Source organism: Pleurodeles waltl, chromosome 1_2 (genome assembly GCF_031143425.1).
Source record: "Pleurodeles waltl isolate 20211129_DDA chromosome 1_2, aPleWal1.hap1.20221129, whole genome shotgun sequence".
NCBI classification, from domain to species: domain Eukaryota; kingdom Metazoa; phylum Chordata; class Amphibia; order Caudata; family Salamandridae; genus Pleurodeles; species Pleurodeles waltl.
In genome coordinates this window covers 881,707,712-881,718,710 of record NC_090437.1, presented here as the reverse complement: position 1 = coordinate 881,718,710, position 10,999 = coordinate 881,707,712, and the positions used below count along the sequence as shown (strand labels likewise).

The 10,999-nt window shown below is 44.1% G+C and overlaps 1 protein-coding gene across 1 annotated transcript in view; it reads left to right on the top strand.

The window, feature by feature from the left end:
• Nucleotides 1-213: 213 nt before the first annotated feature.
• The window catches only part of LOC138245589 (uncharacterized), a 1,324,589-nt gene continuing 1,313,803 nt past the window's right edge, over nucleotides 214-10,999 (top strand). The window contains exon 1 of the mRNA XM_069199313.1: nucleotides 214-294. The gene's annotated coding sequence lies outside the window, so the exon portion shown is untranslated. The remainder of the gene's footprint in view (nucleotides 295-10,999) is intronic.

The following is a 10,999-nucleotide window of genomic DNA, read 5'->3' as shown; positions in this document are numbered from 1 at the left end:
CAGTGTATGTCCCAAAGGATGAGAACTCTCCTTACACATATACGTGTCTGCCGGACCCTCTGCCGTAAGCACACGGTGCCCCGCCTCTGCTGGCATCCACAGAGAAGGAGGTCTCCATTCACGCCCCCCCCCCTTGGTGTCCTGAATGGGGTTTCCATGGGGATCCCTTGAATGCATGTGTGTGCCGCCCGGCTCCTGCTGTGTGACTTGTGCACGGGATGCCGCAGCTACCCCGGCAGCAGACTGGTGCCAGTGGGGACCGCGGTCACCTCCTCCTGTGCAGCTGTTCTACAGGTATGTACCTAAACGTTTCTGTTTTATTTAGTAGGTCTACGGGAACTTTGGCGATTGGCAGGCTGCGCTTCCACCGCAAACACGATGGGTGACCGGGTTCTAGTTGTGAAGGCGGATAAAAGTAATTACCGTTATCCGCTGTGTATTTCAAAAGACGTGTACACGATATTTTTCGCAGGCTTCTAAATTACTCACGTATATGACGCAATGCCTGGGAGCTGCAGGTGTTGAAATCTCTGCTGTTTCGACATTAACAATAGGCAAAGTTGTAAAACAAAGAACTACATTTATGTGGCTACAAGTCAGTTCAATATTGGTAAATGAAGCGCGCGTATCTGAATTTTTAAAGTTAGAGTAACGTGTCCAATATTGTGTTCAAGACTGCTATCTTCCGTCAACAATGTATTTTATTAGAGGCAGTTTGTGTTTATATAGCATACGTTTTTATTAGCTGCTGCAGCACACGTGGGATAGACAGAGTTGATCACGTCACGTATACTGCACTTAAAACTGACACTGTGATGCTTAGGAAACTCAGCAATATTAATAACAAGGCGGACCTTTGTATTCTGGATCTCTCTCTCTAAGTAAATGCGGTTTATTTTACTATATGCCTTTAATCGGAACACCTATATTCATGCCTATGCAGTTTACACTGTCATGTCAATGAAACCCAGCTCCGAAAACCCTTGGACCTCACCTATATCCTATTACTTTCCTCCCACTTGTGTGGACGCATTTTTCATCCTCCGCAGGAATCAAATGCACAGCGGATAGACGGATCTTCGGAACCAGAAAGATCACCTATTACTTCAACACCACCCCTATAATTTAGACACCTTGACCAACGTGGCCATGGAAGGAAAACTCCAATCAGGAATGTAGTTGAAAGATTTATTACAAGCTGAAAGTCAAATAAACAATGTGCACAAGCGAGTTATAGAGAAACAATCACCAAGGTTTGCGCAAGGCGACAAAATAAATTCAAGCACACTAACAGCAGTAAAACTAAATATTCAGGAAGACTAATGCAAACGGTTAGTAAGAAAATCTGAGTCACCGAAATCACACGGTGCTCAAATTGCATAATCATTTAGCCAAGTAAATTACAGCAGAGTCAATAATCTTTGGCTGGGCGAACGTCAACCCTACATCTAACCAAATTTGGGAAATAAATATCTGGGGAGAAACACATGCAGGCAAAATACAAAAAAGGCACAAAAATAATTTGGAAAAAGGAATAACGTGGGTTACAGGGCACTAACTAAAATAAAAGAAAACAAATTGAGTGTCAGCACAGTGGAATTTCTAACCTAAAAGCGCATTTCAAGGGGCAAGGGCAAATGGCAGAGAGGAAGATACCTCTCTAAAGGATACAGCATTCAGGGAATCGTCATCAGCAAAGCATCTGGTCAGTAAGGCATCTACAAGCATCAGGAAAGTGCCTCTCTGACCAATACAGGACAAGGGTTGATCTCGCTCTACTCTGAGCAAAGTTCGAAATCCAACGCTGTATTAATCCAGATGAGATGTTCCTATTTGTCATTATTGTCAGTTCACATTATGTTGAAGGGGGGGCATCATTCTATTAAAATCAATCATCAGACTTCAGGTTGCAACAGTTCGACATTTTCCCAAGTCTGTCATGGGAACATCTCCTTTCCATGTGACCCCAAACAAGTTGAAACTTTTGTATAGGATCTCAGATCGTCTTCCTGCATTACAAGACTCTCAAGGCCAAATGCTTCTCATGGGAATGAAATCTGAAAGAAGACTTTACTTTATGAAAAAAATAATTCAACAATTTTACATGACTGCAAAATGCAAGCTCTGTAGGCTTTAATTATGCTAACACAAGAAAATATAAAATCCAATTGATTCAATAGTTGTTAATAAAACACACATAATATGCAAACTTATAAATTCATCATTAATAATATATCTTCAGTATAAGTAAAATATTTTACTGTAAATGAAAAAGCTTTGATATCGCTTTACATTAGGTGTAACAGAGTACTGTTTGCTCACTTGCACATATTTTCAGTAATTAATATTTCACTAAACACAAGAGATTCAAATTTGTTTCTAGATGAGCTATTAGTTTAGTTTTTACATTACATTACATTTTACATTATAACATCAACGTTAACATTCTAGCATGTGATTTAATTAAAAAGGCACCTATGTCAAACTGTGTAATACAAGCAAATTGCACATTTAAAATTCGCCAGTGCAGCTTTATACATTAGTTATTTTCTCATTTATGTTCATAAATGTAAACTTGTCACAGTCTCATGATTTTAGTGACACGAGGGAAAGAGCTGAAATTTGTGCTCGATCACTTATATCCCAGAATGCTGTTCATTAGTGTCATCATGTAAAAAATAAGTATGGGATGAAAAGGCTAGTGCTTTGCCAGATCCTGATATCTGTGTTGCTTACTTTGTATGCCCCCCTGATGCTAGACTTGAAAACACTTAAGTGGTGACAAGTGTGCAAGGGACCACACTTGGGCCATTGCTCAAGAATTGTTGCTCTGTAGGGGGGCACATCACTGGCCTGTCCCTGCAAGTGTGGCCCGCCCAACCATCATCACACCTTGCGCACCTTTAGTGAGCTTGCCCAGGCCCATTCCGAATAAGGCTTGTAGAGGCCATGAAACCTTACATGTGTTTGCCTGGTGGACGAGGCAAGCCCCACCCAATACATCAGTGAGTGGAGCTCTTCAGCCAGGATTTGAAAGAATGCACAAGCCCTGGTATGGTGAGCAGGTTCTACTCAAGAATCCTTGGTCTCTGTGATGATAAGGCTCCAACAAACTGTTGAAGGAACCTAACTAGGAGATGGCAATTCCAACACAAGTGGTCATGTTACACTCACCCTTGTAGTCATGTTGCACTCACCCTTCTTGTAATTTTTAGGTGTGCAGAAGAAACTCAATCATTTCAACATGTTTGCTTTTCATTAATATAGCATGTCCTAGTCCTCTCCATTCTTCAAAATGACAAGGGCACATTCCTTGTCGCCATCCCACTGAAAGCTCTGGTTGACTAGACTAGATAATTATTTTGAAAGAGATCAAGGAGGCAGAAAAAGGCCCTTCTGTTGTACCTGGAAGTTGACCATGTCCCCAAACGTTTCTGGATATTCCTAAACAAAGAACCCTCAAAAGAAATGACTGTCTCTGACATTCCTCCCCACATACGTTGATTCCCTTGTCAACCAAGATCACAGTGGTCTTCGTCATACAGGCCATACTGGACAGTGGTTACTAGTTGTTTGATGTCTTCCATGCCCACCTTTGCAAACTTGCCAGCACACAACTTCCTGCATATTGAAGATCAGATTCATCCCAGGTTGATTAAGCTTTGGCAGCCCATTCTGCCTGGACTAAAGATAACACTCTCTGGATATCCTTTCTCTGGGGCACTCTCACAAACCGAAGCAAATCAAATTTGTCAATATGACCATTAAATCAGAACCAAGAGACATCATTGCTAAACAGCCTACACGAAACAAGTCACTGAAAATCATGGAGTGCATGTAAATATTGTGGTGGCAGATACCCTTGCATATCTGATTTCCCAGCAAAAAGAAAAGCAAAATTGCCTGTGGCAGCACTATCCAGACCATTTCACAAAAGTATGTTGATCAGTGGGTTTGGATTCAAAATGCACTGGAAAGGTATCTATCCAAAAGAATGTCTGAGCTATTCAGCCTAAAGAGGCCAAAGCATACAACAATGGCATAGGGTAAAATCTACTAAAGCCATCCAAGTTATATTCATGGACAGCAGTCTGTTACAGAGATTAACAGACATTCCCCTGTCACCAATTGGCAGATCAAACTACAGGGAGAGTCCATCTCTGCTCTAATAGTCACTTAAACCTCTGTGACTTCAATATGACATGAAAAGATCCTACGACTTGACAGGCTGCTTAACCTGGAAGCATCCCAGGCTTGCTTCTACACATATAGGGGTATATCACCCTTGTCCTTCAGTGGGGCATTCATTACCAACATCACGCACAAGAACTAGGCAGTCCTGACAGATATATTTGTAAAGAAAACAAAAAAAGGGAAAAGGGCATCACCGAGATGCTGCCCCACTAAAGCTCTACCACTCATTGAAACCACACTGAGGATTCAGCCCCCAAACCAAGCATCAAAACCTTCCATGGATTTGGTTCTGTAAAAGAAAAAAAATAACCTCCACATTTACAACACAGTGCAGCCTGTTGTCCTGAGATACCACTGCATGGACTCTACCCTTCAAAAAATGAATACTGATCACACCCCTCACTGAGATGGAAGAGTAGATTGAATATCTTCTGATTTGAGGTGAGCCTTAGGCTGTTCTGTTTAGTGTGGTCCTGCTGACCACATCAAAACAAATGCGCCCCCCAGCTGCTTTAGGTATCCTTTCACTCTTTTAATTTCTTATTCTTAAGGGGAGGACCCATTCAGCTTGAGCTGCTCTCCCTACTAAGAGTTCTGGGATTTTTGATGGCTATTAAAAAAAAGCTTCTGACCGTCCTTAACACCTAAAAGGGTTTATCATGAAACTTTCACCTTCTGACCGACTCTGTTAGCATCTCACTGCTCAGCGAAAAGCTGTGTTCCTCAGCACTGATGTTCAGGTGCACATCCAAACTTTTCCCTGAGGGTGCACATACAGCACTGAACGTACCAACAAGCAGGAGAAAATATTGATTTTCCAGTGCCTTCCAGATCAATATGAAGTGCAATTGCTATTGCTATTGCACCCTCCCCCCAGAATTGAACTCTGAGACAGAGAATGTCCTACTCAATACAGAACAACACAACTGTTTGACTAAGGTATGCAGGCGAGAAACCACCTTAGAAACTCATATAGGTCATTTTGTGCTAAACAGATTAGCTAGGGGCAAAATGAGAATGTTTGGAAAACACAGACTGATTCCAGTGTTTCATTAATGACGTTCTGAAGGACCATTACAATGTTGTAATTCTTTTTAATTTTTGTTTTATTAATCACTTTCATTGACACTATATTGCTTATTTTTCAATTACGTCTGTACAAATTATTTGCACTACTATATCACATTGATTTGAATAAAGTCCTGAAATATATTCATAGAATTTATTCTTTTGTGTGCCTATTCATGATGAAAAGAGATTTGGAACTCACTGACAACAACCTTGCCTATGAGTCTTGCAGAACTGATCATTGCCCAGAATGCATCATCCTCATGTAATTCACAGATGGTTTGTGAATTACAGTCCACCAGATTTCCTGTTTCTGGTTGGTAAGTTTGAGCCTGCACTCTGCCACATGATCCACAAAGCTTCATCCTGGGCTGTATTTTGCTTAATATTGCAAAAAAATAAAAAATATGTATCACACCTATTCGTCCATTCAGGTAAAGTTCTGCTTGTGTGTGCTAAACCAGGTCCAAGCGCTAACATTCAAAGTGTATGGTGTGTGTGTGTATGTCACCTGTGTGGTATAAGGATTGTGTGTATGAGTGACCGAGAGTAATGGAGGCCTGTGGGTTCTTTTCCCTGACCTTGAAGTGTATTGCTGACATTTATGAAGTTGGAGGAAGGAGACGCTAACATGGGGACAAATTAATTCAATTTGGCCTTTTGCTGAGAGGAGAAGCTAATTCTTCTTCTTGTAGTACTGCTATTTGGTAGATGGTGGGTGTGAAGGGTAGGACTGCAGTATCCCTTTACTTTTTCACCTCATATATGTTGTTAGCCATGGGCAGAAAGTTCAAACTTCTTTGTGCCTCCGTTGTGGGTGCTTCATGTAGGAGACTACCCTGCTTTGAGGAGAATCGCTCTACACAAAGACTGCGGTCCTCATTACAACTTTGGCAGTAATTTCGGAAGACCGCCGTGGTGGCTCCTGCTGAAAGACCGCCATGTTGGTGGTCATCCGACTTCCGTATTAAGGGTCACGCAGTGAAGACCACCAAAAAGCAGCCATAAATCAGAGACCACCAGGACACTGGAGGGTAGGAAAGAGGCAGTTCCACCACCAGCACCGCCAGCCCGACAAAAACCCACCCACCAGAATATGAGCCACGAATCAGCACAGCGGTACTTCCATGGCGATGCGAAGCACCGCGGTCAAAACTCACATCAGACAGAACACCACACCACATTGGGTAGTTTGAATACCCAACACCTGAGACACATCCACACACCCGACACACCTACTCACTGCACCATATAACACACCACAACACAACCCACAATCCTTTGCAACCAGAATGCCACTCACAGCCATACACTAGAAAATAAATTATAACTAGCTAAACACACAATAGGCACCCCCTACACATTACACTCTGAACTCTTGCGCAACATACACAACACACAATTAACAAAACCAAACAATACACATCAATCGTCACCCACTACATCACTGCACCCACACATCATCACAAACATTATTCATCATTTTAATCACTTCCTCACTGTCTTTACCACTGATAACATGTCCCCACAAAAACACCCACATTGCACTGATGAGGAGTTGAAGGTAATGGTGGATGAAATTGTCAGGGTAGAGCTACAGTTGTTTGGAGCATAGGTCCAACAAACATCGATTGCCAGGAAAATTGAGTTGTGGAAAAGGATAGTCGGCAGGGTCAACTCAGTAGGCAGCCATCCACACACAAGAAGGACATCAGAAAGAGGTGGCATAACCTACTGGGGGAAGGTGTGTTCAATGGCATCACCCCACCAGATTGCCATACACAAGACTGGCGGGGCCCCCGCTTCCTATCCCACAGTTCACATTATGGGAGAAGGTATTGGACATAGTGCATCTGGAGGACCTGACTGGAATACCTGGGGGACTGGAGTCTGGTAAGTACCCACAACAGTCATGTCACACCACTGTATTGTCCTGCATGCCTCCTCACCACCCAAATACACCCTAATTAACTAATTTTCCTACTGCACCTCCCACCTTTTCACCTAATTCCCCTCTTCTGCATGCCACCACTCCACCCAGCCCAACTACCCCACAGACCTTGGCAATGCCACATTAAGGACTGGCTAAAAAAATCAGATCACTATGACTCCCAGAATGCGCTAACACTACTTTTTGAACACCTTGAATGTGCACAACCCATCACATTTCATGCATGTACAACTAAATTACTAGCTACACCATCTATATTGACCTAGTGAGGACCAGTACATGGCAATGACAGAAATGCAACAGCACACTCGCAATAGCATACAAAACAACATAGAGCTATAGCTGAGTGACCATTCCTAATGGCTGCAGGTCAAAGATCTCAAGCCAGAATTAGACTGACTTTGGTTGGAAAGTAAGATGGCTGAGTCGATGCACATGCATAACATCTAGATAGAGGACTATAATCATTGCATACTCACATACTGTGTTCCCACTATGACACAATTGTGTATTGTTCTGCTATAATTTGTGACATACAGCAAGCCTCACAATTCACTAGGTAACAGAGGTGAACTCATATAAAATATCAGACAATAACAGAACTCAACTGCAAGGCAATCTGTACCAAACGTGAATGATATCTCCCAACATGGAATATAGCAATCAAGTCACAGAGTATTATGTACAACAAAGGTATGCTGTGCAGCATCTGTCATGTAGGGAATCATGTAGAGCCATAGTCATGCATCTCATTATGAGGTAATCTAACACACATTCCAACCTGAACTTTGTGTCTCACTCCCTCCAAAGGTAACTTAATCATTGCCACCATGGAGAGTGTTAGACCTGACAGCCTTAGGGTGGTCACCCTTAACTTTTTTGCCCGCCTCCCTCCACTTTTTAGATACTGTTTTTGCTGATTCTAAGACTCTGCACACTTTACCACAGCTAACCAGTGTTAAAGTGCATATGCTCTCTCCCTTAACACATGGTAACATTGGATTATACCCAATTGGATCATTTAATTTACTTATAAGTCCCTAGTAAGGTGCACTATATTTGCCCAGGGCCTGTAGATTGAATGCTACTAGTGGGCCTGCAGCACTGATTGTGCCACCCACTTAAGTAGCTCCTTACCCTTGTCTCAGGCCTGCCATTGCAAGGCCTGTGTGTGCAGTTTCACAGCCAATTCGACTTGGCATTTAAAAGTACTCGCCAAGCCTAGAACTCCCCTTTTTCTACATATAAGACACCCCTAAGGTATGCCCTAGGTAACCCATAGGGCAGGGTGCTGTGTAGACAAAAGGCAGGACATGAACCTGTGTAGTTCACATGTCCTGGTGGTGTAGAACTCCTAAATTCGTTTTTATATTGCTGTGAGGCCTGCTCCCTTCTTAGGCTAACACTGGGGCTGCCCTCATATACTGTTTGAGTGGTAGCTGCTTATCTGAAAGGAGTAAGAAGGTCATATTTAGTATGGCCAGTATGGTGATACAAAATCATGCTGACTGGTGAAGGTGGATTTAATATTACCATTTTAGAAACTACACATTTAGAAAGTGAGCATTTCTCTGCACTTAAATCCTTCTGCGCTTACAATCCATGTCTGGCTGGGTTTAGTTGACAGCTCCCTTGTGTATTCACTCGGACACACCCCAAACACAGGATACTCAGCCTCACTTGCATACATCTGCATTTTGAATGTGTCTTTCTGGGCTGGGAGGGTGGAGGGGCTGACAATTACATGCCAAATGACAGTAGTCTGTCCTCACCCAAAGTACTGCCACAACCCCTACTGGGATCCTGGCAGACAGGATTGAACTGAAAGGGGACCTGGTGAACTTCTAAGCCACTCTTTGAAGTCCCCCCCACTTCAAATGCACATTTGGGTATTTAAACAGGGCCTCTGCCCCTAACAACTCAGACACTTCCTGGAGAAGAGAACCTGAAGCAGAACTTGCATCCTGCCAAGAAGACCTGCCTGGCTGCCCAAAGGACTCACCTGTCTGCTTTCTGTGAAGGACTGCTGCCTTGCTGTTGCCCTGCTGCCTTGCTGCTCTCTGGCTGTGGTGAAAAGTGCTCTCCAGGGGCTTGGATAGAGCGTGCCTCCTGTTCCCCGAAGTCTCAAGACCAAAAAGACGTCATCTCTACAAGAAGGACTCCTTGTGCGGTGAAAATCGACGCACAGCCTGCCAGAAACGACATACAGCCTTCACTGCGGTGAAAAATTCACTGCACGCTGGACCGGAACAATGCAGCCTGACTTCGCAACAAGAAGATCGACGCAGCTCCAGTGTAGAGACCGGAAATTCGACGCACGGCCCACTGGATCAACGCACAGCCCAGCCCAGCCGGAACGACGTAGCCCAACTTCCAGAGAGGAATCGACGCAGCGCCTGCTGTGTGGTAGAAATTTCCACTCAACGCCTACTGGACTGACGCAGCCCCTGTGACTTCGTCCTGTCAGTGCAGGAAATCCAAGCATTGTCCCCGGGGCATCCGAAAACCCCGCAACCCGAAGATGCACGACCGAGCGCTGGAAATCAACGGAAAGTCATCCCTGCGTGAAAACTAAATGACGCATCGCCGTGTGCGGCCCGAGAAATCGCACACCTCCTTGTTTTCCACGCATCTCCTCCTCTGCTGTTCTTTGTGGAGATTTTGAATGCTAACCAGGTACTTTGTGCTCGAAAGAGACATTTATTGCTTTTAAAAGATACTTTTAAGGCACTTTATATCACTTCTACAGTGATATCTCAACATATACTTATTGCATCTTAATCTTTTCTTGACCTGCATCTTATCAGATAAATATTATTATATATTTTTCTAAACACTGTGTGGTGTAGTTTTGTGGTGCTATACTGTGTTATTGCATGAATACCTTACACATTGCCTTCTAAGTTAAGCCTGACTGTTCAGTGCCAAGCTACCAGAGGGTGGGCACAGGATAATTTGGATTGTATGTGACTTACCCTGACTAGAGTGAGGGTCCTTGCATGGATAGGGTGTAAACTGACTGCCAACCAAAGACCCCATTTCTAATAGAGAGGATACCAGACACTGCCAGTCCCCTCAGGATGAAGGCCACAGTGAGGGCAAAATGCCTGAGTGTCTGAACAACGACGAACAACCTGGCCCAACTGGGACACCTGGTCAGTCAACGACTCCCTGCCCACATGAACACTCCCCCACCTGTGGTGCAAACACATCACAAGCAACCATTTGCCAACCTGTGTCCTAAGGCCAGTTCCATCTATTGTGTGCCCCATACTACAGAGACCTGAGTCGAACCTTGACATCCCTGACAATGAAGGCCCTGCTACCACTGGGAATGGGCACACTGTGCCAGGGGCACAGGCAGCTAGATTTAGGGTGCATGGGAGGAATGCTGTGAGCCAGAGTGTGGGGCCTCAAAGGGACTCCACTGACCAGGAAACCATCTTCCAAGTCCTGGGAGCATACCAAAGTTCCCAGGACAGAATGGGCCAATTGATCACTGTGTTGAGGGAGAATCAAAGGCTGCCAAACGGAATACCACCAAGAAGTCATGCAGCAGTGGCAGACACATAATAACACCATGGCTACCATTGTAAGGGTGGTGAGGGACATCAATACCACCCTCATTGGTTCCTCAACACATTAGCAGCCTAACATCTGCCCCATCTACATCGGTGGCAGCTAGTGGAATGGAGGCCCTGCCAGGAGAACCACAAGCCTCAGACACCCCTCTCACTGTAGCTGAGGAACCCCCCGCAAACGTGGTCATCCACCCAGACATCCAGC